At 34.2% G+C, this 20,756-nt stretch overlaps 1 long non-coding RNA gene across 3 annotated transcripts; it reads left to right on the top strand.

Annotated features, from left to right (window-relative positions):
* Positions 1 to 1,958: 1,958 nt before the first annotated feature.
* Positions 1,959 to 14,536, top strand: LOC126772531 (uncharacterized). 3 transcript variants are annotated; one of them, XR_007669667.1, is made up of 4 exons: positions 1,959 to 2,019; positions 2,965 to 3,022; positions 11,569 to 11,625; positions 14,327 to 14,536. It is a non-coding gene; the product is annotated as an uncharacterized LOC126772531 (long non-coding RNA). The 3 variants fall into 3 exon arrangements; XR_007669669.1 differs by lacking the exon at positions 14,327 to 14,536 and adding an exon at positions 11,992 to 12,045; XR_007669668.1 differs by lacking the exons at positions 11,569 to 11,625; positions 14,327 to 14,536 and adding an exon at positions 8,315 to 8,550.
* Positions 14,537 to 20,756: the final 6,220 nt, after the last annotated feature.

Below are 20,756 nucleotides of genomic sequence, written 5' to 3'. Positions count from 1 at the left end.
TCTGTCGTTTTAAAATTTTATTAGGAAGATACTGGTAGAGCTTTGTGCAAGCTCGTCTGGGTAGGTACCACCCACTCATCTGATATTCTACCGCTAACAATTGTACTTGGTATTGTTGTGTTCCGGTTTGAAGGGTGAGTGAGCCAGTGTAATTACAGGCACAAGGGACATAACATCTTAGTTTCCAAGGTTGGTGGCATATTGGTGATGTAAGCAATGGTTAACATGTCTTACAATGCCAATGTCTATGGGCGTTGGTGACTACTTACCATCAGGTGGCCCATTTGCTCGTTCGCCTTCCTATTCTGTAAAAAAAAACACCTTTTAAAAAATACCCTTTAAATATCTCACTCATGGGCCAGGCTACTTTTTTGAGAATCTTTGGAGCTTATTCCACCACGCTGTTGGCAGAAATTTATATGATACATAGAGATAAATTAAGAACGAAAGATATGGATGGATGAAATATTTTTTCAAGCTACACCCTCCGAGCCTAAATATGCCTTAACCATGGCTCAACGCATTATGGGTTTTCTTCATTTCCGCAACGCGTTGTTGTCCAATCGTTTTTTAGTCACCAAAAAATTTCGCTAATTATATCATTTTTTCTGTGTTTGCCACGACGCGTCATGGCGTTTTTATAAGAGCCATAACACGAATTTCGCTGTGTGAATATTTTCAGACACCACAACGCATTGTGAGCTGTTTTTATGCTATGTAAGCCTTTTGTTATTTGAGCTATATACATAATGACAGCCACAACTCCATGAAATCGAATTTACATAATCATTTCGAAATATGGTTTTAATTTTACAAAGAATTGGTAAATTTTTAATAAACCATTCTTACATAAATGTCGTAATTATTGCCTTTTATAATGATTCTTTCGTTCGCTTTAATTAAAACTTTACAATTTAATTAAATTTTATTTGAAATGGATTTAATTTTTTTATGGATTTAACATGAAGAAGATATTTAAGAACAAAAGGTAATTAAAAACGTCGCTTTATAGCGATATTTATGTATTTAAATGAGTTAGTCGTATTTTTATTAGCAATGAATTTATATACTGTTCAGAACAATACGTGGTATCGGTCATCGGTTATAAATCAATTTTCTATTCGCATTTCCGCACCACAATCGTAAAATAAAACTATCAAGGCTGATTTATTATCTTCAAACTATAAATATTACTTTTATTCCAGTTTTAAATTGCGTGATGTGTGACAATACATAAGCCTTCGATGAAAACGTCAATGATAAATGATACTAAAATAAATGAATAGTAGAAAAGCATTTTTTAAAACAAATTTCTATATACAAAGTTTCATGTTATACACCGTTGACAGTTGAAGAGTTCTTTCGTCTGGGCCCGATCCTGGGTTTAGGTCTTGTATAGGTTTAAAGACATTTATTCTCCGTAACCGTGCCGTAACAGCCTGTGAATGTCCCACTGCTGGGCTAAAGGCCTCCTCTCCTCTTTTTTGAGGAGAAGGTTTTGGAGCTTATTCCACCACGCTGCTCCTTATTCCACCAATGCGGATTGGTAGAATTCACATGTGGCAGAATTTCAGTGAAATTAGACACATGCAGATTTCCTCACGATGTTTTCCTTCACCGTAAAGCACGAGACGAATTATAATCACAAATTAAGCACATGAAAATTCAGTGGTGCTTGCCCAGGTTTGAACCCACGATCATCGGTTAAGATTCACGCGTTCTTACGACAGGGCCATCTCGGCTTCTCAATAAGACACATTACAGTCACTTACTTGAGAACAGAGGTTACATAATGTGTACAACTAAATTCGCGATTCCATCTTAAGTAAATAAAATAAAACAAAAACAAAACATGAAAATACAATAAAAAATAGGCTGATTAATTAAGGTTAAGTTAAATAATAATGAAAAATTGATTGTTCAATTTGATTGTTCATTCGCTGATTGTTCATGTTTATACATATGTTGTATTATCAAAAGGTGTTCGTAATATAATTAGCTAGTTTTATTTTGAATGAAGTAAGTGGGTTTATATTTTTTATAAGATACCCTCTTATTGTACAATTGTGCGCCTTCAAAAGTTGTACTTTTTTGCCGTAATTAGTTTTAGTTTTGGGCGAAACTAGAAGACTCGCATGATGGTTACGTATGAAGCGACTAGTTATTTCTTTCAATTTTTTAAAAGATATGTCAGTTTACGATAAAAAATACATTATCATCGGAACTTTATGCAAAAGGGCTTTGTGCAAGCTCGTCTGGGTAGGTACCACCCACTCATCGCAAAACAGCAGTACTTGATATTGTTGTGTTCCGGTTTGAAGGGTAAGTGAGCCAGTGTAATTACAGGCACAAGGGACATAAAATCTTAGTTCCCGAGGTTGGTGGCGCATTGACATGTAAGCGATGGTTGACATTTCTTACAATGCCAATGTCCAAGGGCGTTGATGACCAATTACCAGCAGGTGGCCCATGTCCGCCTTCATACTCTATAAAAAAAAACTGAAAGGTAAAATTTTAATCCATAAAAAGTGTTTCTGATTCAGCTTGCAAGATATGAGCTGAATATACTTGATTTAACTTGAAACTGACAAGTTTTTTAACAATCCGCATTGGAGCAGTGTAGTAGATGCTGTTTAAGATTTCTGCTTTTGAGTTTCTCCTCTAATTGGAGGAGAGGATTGAGATTTGGATCCCATTCCTTCACACTACTTCAATGCGGTTTGTTGGATACACACATGGGAGATTTTCATCTGACACATGCTTCATTATGTTTTCTTTCACCGCGAGTTGCATTATAAACACAAATTAAGCACATGAAACTTCAATGGTGCTTACCCGGGTTTGAACCCGCTATCGATTAACATTCACGGCTTAAAACCACTGCCATCTCAAAAATATATATTTAAGAAAAAATAATAATAATCTGTATTTGTATATTAATTTATAAATGAGCTATTTTCACAGCTGATCCCGACAATACAGCACCATTCTGTAGTTGTCTAGTAGAAATGGATTTTTAGCGGTAAGTAGAGGTTGTATAAGATCTTTATAATTTTATAATTTGTATAATGTACAATCATTATATATCAGGGCCGAGATGGCCCTGTGGTAAGAACGCGTGAATCTTAACCGATGATCGTGGGTTCAAACCCGGGCAAGCACCACTGAATTTTCATGTGCTTAATTTGTGATTATAATTCATCTCGTGCTTTACGGTGAAGGAAAACATCGTGAGGAAACCTGCATGTGTCTAATTTCACTGAAATTCTGCCACATGTGAATTCTACCAACCCGCATTGGAGCAGCGTGGTGGAATAAGCTCCAAACCTTCTCCTCAAAAAGAGGAGAGGAGGCCTTTAGCCCAGCAGTGGGACATTCACAGGCTGTTACGGTACGAAACAATCATTATTATTATTTACATATACACATATATATATATACATTATACAATCTATACGATATAGTGTACGAACGTGTTCCTACTAATGTCCCACGGGTCATGATCGTAGCACGTCTACGCGTTATTATTACTTATGTAAATGTTGATAGCGCTACACATGCGAAGCAGGGCCAAACAGAAGGCTTCAGATATTCTACCGCAAAACAGTAGTACGTAGTATTGTTGTGTTCCGGTTTGAAGGGAGAGTGAGCTTGTGTAACAAGGGACATAACATATGAGTTCCCAAGGTTGGTGGCGCATTGGCGATGTAAGCGATGGACAACATTTCTTATAGGTCGAGTTCATCCGCCTACCAATACTACAAAAAAAATGTATGTGCGCAAACACTCTATTCCTTCACTCTCTTAATCCGACGATACGTACAGGACCAACGGCTTTACGTGCCTTCTGAGGTATGGGAGTGTACTCACTCTCAACTACGATTACGGGAAGCTACTGAGATTTTTCGACATGCAAACCCAATAACTTTTTTATCTGACTTGGTTTGTACCCGGAACGTCGGGATCTACGGCCTTATATCTAGTGTTAAACTCAACGCTACGACTAGAATAACCTAATATTTATTGAAGTTAATTTGATTATAAATTTTGTTTTAATGTTATTTAACTTCGTGATATGATTTTTACAACTACCGACATTATAATGATTTAACTTTTGTATAAAAAGCGATGTATTTACAATGAACGATCATAATTATTGTTGAACTTGAGCAGGGTGGTTATTCTGCCTGTTTAAATAAATATTGTTTATAACCACCCAACACTTCTTTCGCTATCCTGGCCCTCCTTCTGTTTCACTAGTCACTAAACCAACGAGGGAATTAGATAAATAATATAGATAAACCAAAATATTTAAAATGTTCACAATTTTTATGGTCGCAAATGAAATTTTTGTATGATTATATTACATACATATTATATATATTACATTACGTAATGTATAATGTTAATCAATGTCAGGAAAGTTCGGGGAGCTGGAGAATAGTAATTTCTTGCTATATTTCAGAGTAGTAATTAGAACAAGATTGCTGTCTGAAACGTGCTACGGTTTCAAGTAAAACTTTCACGTATACTGAGGCAATATGTTTTATTTGTCATGCAAAATTTTCATTTTATTAATTAATACGATAGGAACAAGTGATAGAGGTAAAAGTGTATCTCAACCGAAGATTGTGAGTTCAAACTCGGGTAAGTTCATATTTTAATTCATATTTTCTTTGGCGGTTGAGGAAAATATCGAAAGGATATTTGGCATGTGTCACATGTAAATCTGCCACCTGAGTATCTACTAACTCGTAAAAGAGAAGCGTGTTGGAATAGGCTCTAAGAGGCTCTCCTCGAAAAAGAGCCTCGGCCCAGCAGTGTGTGGCATATATAATATATGGCTGTAAAATAAAAAAATATAAATAAGTGATAATCTAATTTTTACTAAAAGTAAAGATTTTTAAGAAGATTAAAATTCATCAGTAAATTAATCCAGTATAATAACATTAAGTAATTCCATTCAACATTAATACATTAACCCTCCTGGCGCCTTCCTGCTTAAACCCGAAGTCCCTAAGTATTATCAGGGGATCGAATGTTGAATGACGCAGAGTAGGTGCTATTCACCTATTCAGTTCATATATTTGAAATAATTTGATCAGCACACTAATGTTGTTCTAAGCTACATACTAGAACCAGACTATATATCCAGTACTAGCCTAATATCTAGCCTTTTTTTATCTCACTTGAAAAATTACTTACACGTTTTCCCCTGATTTTCGTGGGGCTCACCGGCGCTTAGAGCGCCGATCGCCTAGTGCACCAGAATAACCACCATTCGGAACTAAAACACTTCTGCGAGCACCTCCGTCTGGAGTTCCCAGGTCGGATCACTCGCAAGAAGTGTCACCACCGTCGTTCAAAACAACGTTAACCTCATATCGCTCTCACTGCTATGATATTCAGCGTTCTCTACAAAAGAGCCCTATTACGGACGCTAAAGGCGTTCACCCATATAGGTGCACCATACAGCACCATGGAGCGTACCACACCGGCATGTAGGAGTCAGCATGGTTATTCTAGTCCTCCCACGTTGGGTACAAGTGACCAAAGGTGGCAGCGACTTTGATGAGCTTCAGGCCCAATTAACAAATGTCTCGCCTGCGTGATTCAGAAACGTGAAATATTTAATCAACGCCATCTATCGGTACTAGTCTAAAATTAATACGTATGAAATGATGTACAGAATTCGTATATTCGGCCGCTCTGCTTGTCGGTGCTGACAAGCCGATGCGTCGGCTCACCCTTCGAGGCCAGGACGTGGGATGGCAGACCTCAGTCTGCTACCTGGGGTGTCACTTGGACCGCAGGCTGCGCATGATACCCACCGTTAACAAGGTGGTGAGTCATGCCGCGGCTGCCCGGTCTAAGCTGCACACCCTCTTCACGTCGCGGCTTCCATTAAAGACCAGACTGAGGGTCTACGGTGCCTACGTCCGCTCGCGCCTGACGTATGCGGCCCCCGCCTGGTACGCACTCTGCTCAGCGTACCAGAAGCGGAGGATTCAGATCCAACAGAACCGATGCCTACGCTTGATTGTAGGAGCTCCGAGGTACGTCAGAAATGATGTCATCCATAGAGACACCAGGACGCCCACCGTGGAGGAGTTCGTCCGCAAGCTCGCTCGCTCGCTATTTGCTAAGGCAGATAGCAGTGCGAGCGTACACCTCCACGGTATAGCACCACTTCATGCCAGACCACCTGAGGGGCGTCCGTTACCTCGTGAGCTCCTATTGTCGCCGACCATCAGCGCCGATGCAGGCATCGGTGAAGAGGAAGACGACGATCTGGAGACGCGGTAGGACGACATAACCAGTGAACAACCAACCAACCATTGAAGAAAGATAGCCACTGGGTCACAACGACCCTGGCCCTATGGGCCTAAAAGAATCGACACGACGGTCGAACCGTCGGGGAGGACCATCCCGGGTAGGGGGGGCAACCCCGAGGCCCGTACCCAGACTGGCCTAGGCCAGCCAGGAGGACCATTGATTGTACAGAATTCGTGTTTATATTATATAAGATATAAATAATTATGCTTGGATTTACAGTGAAATCCTTTTGTGACCACCGATAACATTGAAACACACTCTTTAATGCGACCGCAGTCCTTTTATATCGTTGTATCTCGTATAAAGGTGACAGTTTCTTGAGGAAGATTTATAGCACACTGAGACTTACTTATATCTGGAAATGGTTTGGAAATCCTCAAGATTTACTTCTTAAAGCTATTCTTTATAAGGTTTACTGTTTCAATTTTCTCCACTGTTTTTATTAGTTTTAAGTGATTCGTTATAAAATAACTTTTATTATAATGGACAAGTATTAGGCTTCAATGAAAGACGATATCGCCGGCTTCGTTGAAATTAATTGTTAGTTATCTGTTTATTTCTAATTGATTGAGAAATAAACAGATGACTTACTTATAAATGTTGCTTAGCGGCTGTTTAATTAAATACTGGTTTCGATCATTATTAATTTGACATTCGAAACAAAAATACAGCATTGTTTAACTATTAAATCGTTGAGCATTTATTTTATTTATTAATCCTTTATTGAACACAATTTACAAACATATAATAACAAGTTGTACATATAGTATGCAAAGGCGGCCTTATCACTTACAGTTATCTCGTCCAGGCAACCTCTTTAAAGAGAAATCTATTAAGTTATGCATCTTTTATAAGTAAGGCTATGTACTGATTTTTAAAATAAGAATCAAATACAGCCGAGATGGCCCAGTAGTAGACATGTGCACCTTATCTGAAGATCTCGGGTTCAAGCACGAGAAAACACCAATGACTTTTTATGTGCTTAATTCTTTTTTCTTCTCATATTCGGCGGTGAAGAAAAACATCGTGATTCTTCACAGATTTATATCTGTATTTGATGGAACCTGCCTTGTTATAATTATTCATCATATCTCATTGTAGGAGAGAATTCTTCTCCTAAAATTCTCTTCAAGAGAAGAGGAGGTTTTTCCCACTGGTACAAAATTTGCAGGCTGTTACATAATTTTGAGACAGAAATAAGAATTAACGATTTAAATAATATTTTAATAGATCAAATGAGCTAAATAGGAAACATAACACGAATACATATACTACAACTTAGAAAATAGTAAGTTGGTCGACTATAAGACGGAATCTACCATTTGTATGTAAAGTTTCAACATAAGAACATCTTAGAATATTCGCAAAGCGTTTCGGATAGCTGTCATCGTAACTCGTTTCCGAACATCTGTGGCTTGCTACTTAGTTGATAAAACGTACATGAAACATGAGCTAAATTGCACTAAAGCTTGCACACTAAATATATATGTATGTTGCAGAACCCGAGGTACTTTTTTGTAATTTGAGAAATTTGTTCATCCGACATGGCCAGTGTCACGTTCGGCACGGTCGAGTATTCTCAATACAATGATTTTAATCACCGCTCTACTGACTCACGATAAGTCATATAACTGTCAAAGAGTCTTACGACACTGTCAGTGTTGCCATTAGTCGTACACGAGTCAAAACTAAGACTATATTTAATTACTATTATTTAATCTCTTAAATAAATATTTTATAGTATAGGTAGGCGGACGAGCATATTGGCCACCTGATGGTAAGTGGTCACCAACGCCCATAGACATTGGCATTGTAAGAAATGTTAACCAAGTACTGCTGTTTTGCGGTGTGATAAGTGGGTGGTACCTACCTAGAAGAGCTTGCACAAAGCCCTACCACCAGTTATAGTAGTAGTATAGTATATAGTAGTATTTGATTTAATGTAAATATATTTAATGTGAACCATTCCCTTTTACAGTAGCTGTGTAGTCTCGACAGGTACCACATTCTCAACACATATTCTACCGGTTCCGGTTGAAAGGGTGTGTAAGACAGTGTAACCACAGGCACAAGGTATATAACGTCTTAGTTCCCAAGGTCAGTGGCGCATTGGTTTTGTAAGGATTGGTTAATATTTCTTAAGGCACTAATGAGACTTTATGGGCGGTGGTGATTTATCATCAGGTGGCCTATCTGTCCTACCTATTTATATCTAAAAAAATCTATATATTCCCTCGAATACATAGACAAGTTTATATATTTCTTTGAATAATTTATAATTTGTATAAATATAATATCACTATAAATATAACTAAGAGTAAAACTACATATTTAGCCTAATTATATATATTCGTAAAAGCAAGCTTTTATTTACTTTCTGTAATAATAAACCCTCGGTCACGCTCTCATCCAAAATTTCCATTTAAAATATTATTAGTTGAACAAGTTAGCTTTCTGTATCCAAATAAAGTACATACAGACTATTTATTATTTAACTAGTCTACTGGCTAGCTTAATAGGTTGTAGTATGGCCCATGGAGATCTTAAATGGCTGGGCTTAAATCTCGGAATCAGCCTTGTAATCTACTAGAACAATAAGAAAAATCATATAAAAATAGATTTTTATATCGAACGATCATTATTCTTTGATACACGAACACTATGAAATCGTTAAATGAAGCAAAAAGTAATTGACAAACGAGATGGGATTAGAGATAACCCTTCTATCAAGAATAATGTTTTCACACTAAGTCCTCAGCTCCTTTCTATGTATCGTAAATAAACAGTTGTCTCTAAATGATAAATTATGTATAAGACTAGTATATATATGTATATAAGGAAAAGTAAAGTTTCTACTTGTACAACTACAACTATTTGTCAACATCAACAAACATGTTTTTATTTCATTTTAGCCAACTGTATATTCTTAATGTGTTCTTGGGCAGCTTTAGCTAAGCGGTTATATTTTCAGATATTTCAAACAAAACTACGCCTGATTAAGCGACATAAATGTTAGACTATTAGTCAAAAGTGTAAAAATTAAACGCATTATTTTTAATAAATGAAAATTACTTAATATTTATTGCAATTTATTTTATAACCAAAAGATAGCAATATGAAATGAAAACAGTTTTATTGTATTAAATATAACTTGCTTCATGTTATAATACTCAAAAGATTTTATCTCTTGAGTATATTTTTAAAGCGTGAAGAAAACTCATTCCGCTGAGAGTACGAGCAATTGTTTTCACTCACAGCGTGGGCGTAATGTGTATTGAAACGGTGATGTCTCAAAAGGAAATGACAGTAATTCATATCAAGTCTGGAGGATATGATGCTTTTGGTGATAAATATATCTTGATATACATATATTTCAAATTGTACAATATTTCTATTTCATATGCATAGAAAGATTTATTACAATTTAACACGATACCCATATTTTTGCATTTGATCAAACCTCGTAGGTCTATATATCATTTTATTTACACAATTGTTACCGTTTGGTTTTTTAAATTATGTTTTGAATATATAATACCCTTGGATTGTAAAGTTTTTGGAAAATATAGTATATTTTTTTGAATAAAATTTGGAGGTTGATTTTCTTACTGAACTCGACTGGACTTTCCCACTGGTGGGCTAAAGCCTCCTCGCCCTTTTTGAGGAGAAGGTTTTGCAACTTATTCCACCACACTGCTCTAATTCGGGTTGATAGAATACACATGTGGCAGTATTTCACTGAAATTAGACACATGCAGGTTTCCTCACGTCGTTTTCCTTCACCGTCAAACACGAGATGAATTATAATCACAAATTAAGCACATGACAATTAAGTGGTGCTTGCCTGGGTTTGATCTCACGATCATCGGTTAAGATTCCGGATTGTAAGAGGAAGGGAACACGTGTGCTGGTAAGGAATTCCATTTTTTGGAAGTGCGACAAAGAAACGAGTTGCCAAATTTCTTTGTGCGCGATGGAATTGATGTTACAGTTAGGCGGTGACATCGAGAGTCAGCACGCGTAGACTTATGAAGGAAGGGGGAAGCAGGAATTAGAGAGAATAATTCCTTAGAGCACTCGCCGTGATACAGTCGATAGAAAGCGCTCAGCACTGCTATCTCTAAATTCAGAAGTCAGATATTCTACCCCAAAACAGTAGTACTTGGTATTATTGTGTTCCGGTTTGAAGGGTGAGTGAGCCAGTGTAATCGAAAGCACAAGGGACATAATATTTTAGTTCCCAAGGTTGGTGGCGCTTGGGTGATGTAAAAGATGGTTAATATTTCTTACAATGCCAATGTCTATGGGAGTTGGTAACCACTTACCATCAGGTGGCCTTCATAATCTATAAAAAAAAATGTATACTATACGACAAACGTATTTTTTCACACCAAATACGTCAAAATATGTATTTATCTCTCGAAAGATATGAAACATATTAACATAATATATGTCCGTTCTGAAACTATAAACGAAATAATATGGATGTTTCATATCAGGTTAGAAACAAACTAAACTTTTTTTAAAATTAGTACAATGAGCTAGTCTCTGTAACTAGTCCGGGTTGACGTAACTTTAGACATATGCACATATTGTGAAACCTTATAATTTACCGAATACCGGGTAACTTTTCCTTGACAATAAATAGCGCTCGGAAGCTCCATATTTACCTTGTTCAATTCAAATTGAAATTTATTTATTCATATTGAATATATGAGCAGTTAAATTTTATAATAGCTTACGATTTTCAAATACAAATAGATACCGTAACAGCCTGTGAATGTCCCACTGCTGGGCTAAAGGCCTCCTCTCCTCTTTTTGAGGAGAAGGTTTGGAGCTTATTCCACCACGCTGCTCCAATGCGGGTTGGTAGAATTCACATGTGGCAGAACTTCAGTGAAATTAGACACATGCAGGTTTCCTCACGATGTTTTCCTTCACCGTAAAGCACGAGATGAATTATAATCACAAATTAAGCACATGAAAATTCAGTGGTGCTTGCCCGGGTTTGAACCAACGATCATCGGTTAAGATTCACGCGTTCTTACCGCAGGGCTATCTCGGCAAATAGATAGCCAAAACTAAATAGATATAACAAGTTAAAATATAGAATCAAAGTTAAAATCTAAATTATATATATTCACATATTTGAAAATTAACTCATATAGTTTAAGAGTGTAATGTTTTGTACAAAGGGAATGATTCCTTAAGTTATGATTAATTATCTTACAGACCGTGCATCGGACGAGATGAAACTTGCGCTGTTGTCTTCATAAAAACTTTATAAAAGTAGGAGAAAACCTTTAGTTATCTTCCATTATTTCTAAAACCATATACCACTTACTGCATGAAATAATTATATATATTATAGGACAGAGGAGTACAGGTTTCATGAATTCGCCATCAGTTCCAAAATTACTGTTACGGTCTCTGTGAAACCGCACACTGGAGATTCAAAGGCGATAGACGCTGCAGACCCTTATCTATGTCATAGATTTGAATTATTTATTAATTTACACATTACATAGTCTGTGGTTGAAATGTTTAGCGAAGTAAATATAAATTTAATTTATACGGAAACTTTGTGTATGATCTTTTTTATGATTTTTTAATGATAACCGAATTTGTATTTTTAAATTATTTTATATTTAATAGGTATGTTCTAACAACTGGATCACTTCGGCTATAAATTTGAAAATTCAATAAAAAAATACGGATTTCAACAAAGTTACGGAACTGTATTAATATTTATAATATTTTTACACCTGCGTGTGGAAATAAAATAACAGATAAATGGGTGTGTTGTCTTTTTTATAGATGTTAAAAATAGTAGATGTTTGAATAGTGAGTGAGCCAGTGTAATTAAAGGGACAAAAAATCTTATTTTGCGGGGTGGGTGGTACAATGACACAGTAAGAAATAGCCTATATTACTTATAGTCTCAGCAGTTATGGCTACAGGTTATTGTTGACATATAAAAAAAAACAAGCTTAACGGTTTTTATCTGCTTAACTTCAAACAAAGAAATACTTTTATAAATTATTGGATGACAATATGTATTTTTTATTTGGCTCAACAAATGGGCTTGGATAAGTGGTGTTTGCTATAATCCGAAAGCCTCTTCGGGGGTCACCCTTGTTTACAGGCGATAAATTTTCACAATTCAGTACAAGGACTAATTGTCCGTAATCTGTCTTTGGATGTTATCTATCATAATTTTTATGACACTAAAGATGGCGACACTCGTCGAGACATTTCTGAATAGTCTAGTCGATTCTTGCCATTATTTTTCATTGGTATGTATAATATTTCTTCTTAGAAACAATTGTTATGAAATGGATTGTGACATAATTTAGAAGAAAAAATTCTTGGTAGTGTGAGTTTGATAGTTAATTATGACGTAATACTGGTTTTCATACATATTATATCAGTATGGTGAACAAACGTATGTATATAATGGACCTGTGTGTCGCCGCATTATTATATATCCAGAGCAGTTGGCTGTTTTCCACTAGCAGTCGCGGAACTCGCCGCCGTCTTCGTGACCGATTTCGTTCATCATCATCATACAATTATGGTATCGATAAGTAAATAATTATGGTATTCATAAGAATGGAGTCCTAACATTTTATATCCTGTCATTTTCGTAACAACGTAAGATTTTAAGCTCAACGTCTATTTACTAATTTGATAGCATTGAGGTAACGGAAATTTATTTTATAATACTGGCTCACTCACCCTTCAAACCGGAATACAACAATACCAAGTAATGCTGTTTTGCGGTAGAATATCTGATGAGTGGGTGGTATCTACTCTGACGAGCTCGCACAAAGCCCTACCACCAATCAAAAATACAACAGAAGTATAACTTCAAAAAAAATATAAACGAATCGTTAAGTCATCAATATCAAATACGAAATCAAATATATTCGTTATTGAAGCAAGCTTATATTAGTTTTTTGAATTGTCATGTTATATGAATGATTTAATTGTTTGTTAATTATTGTTATTCTTACATAAAAAAACTTTTTTTTTTCAATTTTATATTCGAAAAAAGGCAAAATATTGTGTCGCCGTATAAGTAAGTATATATATTTGTGTGAAAACCTTTAATATTTATTTTTCTAAATGTGTAATTCATTTATCAAATAATCTAGAGTATATTGGCAAGAAAGGTGAGTGACCGAGAGTAATGATGTGCAAACGGTTGCTCAGTTTGCTATATACAGTATTTGTTATATATAATTTATTGTCTTTGATAATATCTAAAAGCGGATATCATCAATCAGCACCAAATGGCTCCCTTGCTTGTATGTTATCTTGCTATTAATAATAAAGCCCTCCAGACCGAATTACGGCAGACAATCTCCATGACATCCAAGTCATCGAATGAGATATTAAAGTGCACAAGTGAGTGAATGAGACCGGTAAGAGATTAGGATCAGGACATGGTTGTCCTTCTTTACGTGCTCGACGAGGCACGGGACTAATAGATTCCTAACTCCGGATTCTTGTCGAGATTTTATTGACAGGAAAACATATTCATTTATTATTGGTCCATCCGAGTTAACCCTCTTGGGTTAATCATATATATACATATATAACAAGACTAACGACAAACAACGACTACCTTTGTAATGATGCAATAAGAAAAGGGGACTGTAGATATTAATTAAGACAGCAGCTAGGCTATATTGAATAGAGCAATTGAATCTCCAACCATGTTGACGTAACAGCCATTTAAGAGAAGGTTTTCAGCGCATCCAACAATCGAATGTTTAAGTGTCTTTATAACTTGTATTGTGGTAATCAGTTCACCAGCAAAAACATTATATATATTATATATTTATATATACATTATATATTACAGTAAGGTGATTTCCAAGAGATAAATAAAGAGTAAGCGAATTATGTTTTATCTTATTCATTATTGAAATAAAAATAATGCAGACTTTTCAAATATTCATATAATAGATGAGTATAATTCCAGGGGATTGATCATCACCACAATTTTACTGAATGTTATTTTGGATTTGTATTCATATCGTGATGGGTGGCAAGAAGAAGAAACATCGTGAAGATCGCCGTGGTGCTGAGTAGATCTGCTTTCGAACCTTCTGCTTAAGAGAAAAAAAACCCTTTTTTAATGATTTCCGTGTTTTTACTTTAATTATTTGTTTGTTGTTGTTTCTGTATCATACATTGAATAAATATTATGTAGTAATTACTTTTGATAAACTCGACCGATTTTTATGATATACAAACTAAGTTGTATATTGAAATACTTCTTATTAAAAATCGGCAACTTATAATTGTTATTTCTAGCTGTTTCGGAGATTACCCTGGACAAACAGACAGGCAGACAAAAATTAAAATAATGGTTGTTTTGGTTTTGGTAATATGTAAACAGCTATACAACCTTAAAAATATATTTATAGTTACAAAAATATAAAACAGGAATAAATGGTTAAAAAAAATGAAATGCAAAGTAAAGAATAGGTATTTTATATTATAAAGGACACTATTTTATTCCATATACTTTCATCAATCACAATTCGTCAAACTTTGTTTCAATGGTCATGACATTCAGTTCAAGAACTGTAATTTATCAAAGTGGTTGTCTTCAAGGTCTTCGCGTTACGACCGTTATTTATCGTGAGTTGTTAATACTAATAGCTATGCTTAACATTTGTAGCGATATTTAACATTTAAATTTTAAGCATTTTATTTCTATTTATATACAAATCTTAAAAATTCCGTCATACCCAGTGGAATCTCATTGGTGCTGAATTCACATTTCAACAGGATAATGATTCTATGTATTCTACGAAACTGTATCAGAACTTTTTGAACAAGAACAAAGATGAAAAATTTATGGCCATTTCATCTCAATCACCTGACCTTTCTCCCATTGAACCTATTTGGGATGAACTCGACAGAAGGGTGAAAAATCGATCTCCAACAAGCTCAGACATTTGTGGCAACTATTGAAAAGAAAATAGTACAAGTTAGTTGAAGATTATTTTAAGAAATTAATTAATAGAATGCCTAGAAAATATGAAAAGATAATAAAAGAAAATGGTAAACACTTCGCAGAAGCTAAAATTTAAATTAATTTTCATATTATATGTTAAAATCTTACTTTGTTTAAATTAGTTTTTGTTTAATTATTAATTTAATATTGACAGAAAACAAATTGACGGCTTTGTTTGTTTTTTATTTGATTTTACACGACTGCTTCCAAACTTTTAGACGGTAATATACTGTACATTAAATAAATTTATCAAAAAACGAGTGTGGGCTATACAAAAGGAGTAACAGAACACGAAAATATATTTTTGGAACGGACTTTCAAGCAGATCAACTGGTGGTAGGGCTTTGTAACTGGTGGTAGGGCTTTGTAACTGGTGGTAGGGCTTTGTAACTGGTGGTAGGGCTTTGTAACTGGTGGTAGGGCTTTGTGCAAGCTCGTCTGGGTAGGTACCACCCACTCATCAGATATTCTACCGCAAAACAGCAATACTTGATATTGTTGTGTTCCGGTTTGAAGGGTGAGTGAGCCAGTGTAATTACAGGCACAAGGGACATAAAATCTTAGTTCCCAAGGTTGGTGGCGCATTGGATATGTAAGCGATGGTTGACATTTCTTACAATGCCAATGTCTAAGAGCGTTGATGACCACTTACCATCAGGTGGCCCATATGCTCGTCCGCCTTCCTATTCTATAAAAAAAAAAAGATGAAGTTGCAGGCATCAACTAGTCTTAATAATAAAATGAACTAAATAGGTAAAAAAAAAGTAATAAGAACCTATATGTCCCAGTGTGTAAAACACAGAATAAGCTTCAAGCCTTCTCCTCTAAAGATGAATAGGTCTTAGTCCAGTGGGACATTTAAAATCTGTTACTTCACTTAACTTTACAAATAATAATAAAAGCGATGCAATAGTTTTAGAAATGTTACAATTAAATGTTGCACTCAACGTCAAGGATTGTTCACTTTATTAATATCAAAACCAGAATGTTTCATGTGAACATAAGACTTACTAAAGCCTTATAAACTATTCACAATGCCATAAATAGTAGAGGAAAAGAGGTAATCGAGGCGCTTTATGAAAAGAGGTGAAAACATCGCGAAATCCAAGTTCATACTTCAAGCTTCCAACTAAATAAAGTTAATAAACCGTTTTCAGGACGAGTTGTATGCATTTTTAATAAGCCTCAGCTGTGTATACTTGAGTTAACCCTAAGCAGGCTTCAATTAGTTTATAAAAATATTATTATTATTATTTAGGCTTTACAATTACTATATTTCTGAATATATCTAATAAAAATGTGTGTGTGTGAACTAAGTGTGTGTAATTTATACGAAATTTGTATTTTTTGAAAAAAAAAAGGTAACTAATGAGTACCGGGAATAGCATTTATAAGTTTATTTGAATAAATATATATATTATTTTATTTCAAGTAGAAAACTAGAAATAAAAAATGTAGCATAGCAAGTATGATAATTGTAGTATAAATTTAAATGTATAAGTCGTATGTACACGGGTAAATTATACTGCAATTGATATATTATATTTATTCATTTAGCAATTAAGTAAAACTATTGTAAAAACCCATTTATCAGAAATTATTCCGTCAATCTGTATTATTTACAAAAGTTTAGTTGTGTTCCGCTTTTTAGGGTGAGTAAGTTATCTTAGTTCCCAAGGTTGGTAGTGCATTGACGATGCTAGGATTTTTTAATATTTCTAACATCACCAATGTCCATAGACGGTGGTGACCACTTACCACCATCGCCTATTAGCCGTTCTCACTATTTCATAAAAAAAATAGATCATTAGAAAAGTTAAAATATTTTTAGCTAAATTGAGTTTCAAATCGCATCAGTAATGTCGAGCCTTCGTAGACACAGCTATTGTTTACGACAGTCAGATATACGACACACATAAATTCAAATAGCAAATATAATTTACGGTTAATTTATAGGTCGCTTTTGGAGCATTCACTTTGCGTTAAATCATTTAATCGTGTCCCACCGTGCAATATTTTCCATTCAAAGTAGACATTGTTTTATATTAACAAGGTTATGCGACATCCTGAACGATGTTTCGGCAACGTCGGACATTTTTAACGGAGACTTGCTGGATAATGCAAAACTCTAAATTATAATATAGAGCATAAGTGTGTGCGTTAATATAGATGTCTGTGTTATTGTCAGAGTTCGTTCATATCAATACGACGTGAGTTCAGGCGCTTAGCGTTCATTGCGAGACACTGGAGTGTTCGTATTTTCTTAAGTCTGTGCTGCTATTGAAAATTTTTGACATTGATCTGGTATTTAAAATCACCTGGTAGCAATTTCATTGTATTCTCCTTAATGTCGTTAACCGTTTATATCGGTTGATGTATCCATTGATCCGAATCGGTGGAGAGTGTTGGAATAAGCCCTAAGCTGTCCCGTTCAGCATTAGAACACTAAAGAGTTGTTACTTTTTATATGTACATACTATATTAAAAAAGTTTATATACATATTAAGTATAGGAACATTTAATTTTCAATCTTTTAATGTATATTGTGATACATTTTTTTATATTTATATCAAAATTTAATTATAGATTATATTGTTTTGTTTTTCGTCAATGAGATTATTTTTAATGTTTAGTTAAAAATAATTTATAATTAATATATATTTTGTTACAATATTTTTAAACATGCAATAACTAATGTTTTTTCTGAATATAACGAAATATAACGTTGGCTTCCTATTTGATAAAATAAATAAAAATAAAATAAAACCCACCCAAAACCCACATATAGTTATTTATATTAAACACACTACAATACAAAGAAATCTAGAATTAAATCATCAAAATAAATACTTTCTATAATCTTAAATATAACTAATAATAATGCTAAATAAAAACGGAACACCATCCAGCTAAGCCATTGCTTTGAACGAGACTGATTTTTAGATACGGATAAACTTAATAAAAGCAATATTTAAATTGCACAACTTTTTATCTGTGAGAGGTCGTTTACTTTTATACACGTCGTTGTTCAAATCAAGATAATAAAGTTAGAGAATGACCGCATTCAAAGACAAATCTGCGAGATCGTTTTGTTTTATCGTTGTTACAAAGTAATATGGAGTTTTTGTTATAAAATTGTTCGGGATCCAACAAATTGTCGCACGATGTTTGCATACGAAGTTTATTCGAGGTTATCTTAATGTATATTGTAAGGTTTTACTGATTTTTAATAATCATTTAGAAAATAATTAATATTTTCAACTAAATAAACAATGATTTGAAATTATTGAGCGTAAAAAAACGATGCTATATAAAATAACAAAACACGGAAAAATTTACTCTCTTCTGGTTGTCAGTGTGATTATACGAATACGAATGAAAATTGTAATAGAATTGTAAAATATTAATTATTAATATATTATATTACAAGCGCCAAACCTTCTCCTCAAAAAAGGAGAGTAGGCCTTTAGAGCAACAGTGGGACATTCACAGGCTGTTACGGATGTTACGGATTACGGAAAACTTACGTGTGAAAGGGAATAAACTGTTAATATCTAATGTGAAGGACTGTTTTACTGGGGTATTCTTACAATGTTATGTGAGAATATCTTAATGTATAGCTCTATGGTATTAAACAACTTGTACGGTTGCGGAGCTTGAGGTCTCGGCTTCGTATTCCCAGACCAATTTATACCATAAGTGTATAATATTCGTATTGTTTGTTTATGCAATAATCCTTACAAACAATACGAAATATAGTTTATTCAAGTAAGCAAGCGTCTACAAGCGACAAGATTTTTTGATCGAAATTTTCAAAGATAACATTGAAAGTAGCCACTAGTTCAGAATGTAGATTTCACCGAGAAGAATCGATAAGAATCTCAATAGGCATACTTTTTTCATCAATTAAATGATAAAGTTATATTGTATACAATAGGTAGACGTACGGGCAAATTAGCCATCTGGTAGTAAGTTATTACCATCGCTTTTAGACTTTACATCGTTAAAGCTCCACCAACCTTGGGAATTAGGATTTTAAAACCCTTGTGCCTGTAGTTACACTGGCTCACTAATACTTCAAACTGGAACACAACAATGCTCAGTATTGCTATTTAGCGGTAGAATATCTGAAAAGTTAATACTTACCCAGACGAGCTTGCACAAAGCTTACCAAGTTATGGTTATTAAAAAAAAATAAGATAAGAATCCTCGAAATTGTTACTGAAATTATTATTAAAGATGACCAGTATATATATATTTGGAGTAAAATGAATAAAAACAAATAGTTTGTTTAATATAATATAAAATCAGAAACAATATTCAACATAGAAGCATTACCCTTTCTTATTTATTGTCCAAAGTCTAACACCGGTTCGGAATTAAACACCTCAGACCAGAAGAACCGGCTAAAAAAACTCAGTGTGATTTATTCCTTTCTCTTATTAAAAACGTACATTTTTTTAAATATTAAATTATTCATTTCTGAAACGACCTGGAGGCGACCGTTTCATTTCCAAGGCCTGTTTTAATCTATACAGTGGTTAACTTTATAATAAAAGTTAACACACAAGTGCTCTTTAACAGTTTTTTAAACCTGTTGAATTGCATTTTTTTATCGTTTTCTGGTAGCGTTAAAGCGTATTACTAACCCTGTGTAATCGGGTAACATGCTATGCTAGTTCCTCGTATTAATAGCGTGCACAATACAATTTCTAGAAAATTCGTTTATAATTTTAGGAATATACTTTACATAATCAAATGTATATTGTAAAGCGACTGTCAATACTTATATTTCTTTAAATATACTTCTGAATAAAGCTTTAGGAAATTAAAAAATGTTTTTATTTTCTTATTACATAAATTAAATATTTTTTCTTTTTATTATAATAATATATATACCAACGAAGTTTTATGAATTAATGAAGTATATTAGATAAAAGAGCGTCATGCCGTTTGTCGTCACGGCATACGAGTCAGTCTAAGGCGTGCCAATAGATATTTCACATCGATATACGTATATATATATAGTTCTAAATAGAGATATATGATAAAAGTGTATAAATAAATTCCTTAAATATAATATAATAACGAGCCTGTTTACTATGTCACTGTACAAACTACATCACATCAACAACAAACGCCTTTGGCAAACTCCTGTTTAATTAAATTACCTGTGAAGAAGTTTTTAAAGTAGACCGATTAAGACATAATGCAGCTGCGAACGACGCAACTTTTAATAAAGCTTTCATACATATAGTTACTTGTTGTTTGTTTCAATATTAATGACTCCGTGAGAAATTGTGATGCTCAGTGTGCGCATAGTAATTCAAGAAACAAACTCGAATGTTATCCAGTCGGTAAATCTTTTGTGGGGAAATTTTACATA

The sequence above is a fragment of the Nymphalis io genome, chromosome 12 (genome assembly GCF_905147045.1).
Source record: "Nymphalis io chromosome 12, ilAglIoxx1.1, whole genome shotgun sequence".
Taxonomy (NCBI): Eukaryota; Metazoa; Arthropoda; class Insecta; order Lepidoptera; family Nymphalidae; genus Nymphalis; species Nymphalis io.
Note: the sequence above shows the minus strand (reverse complement) of the source record. Positions and strands in the feature narration are given on the sequence as shown.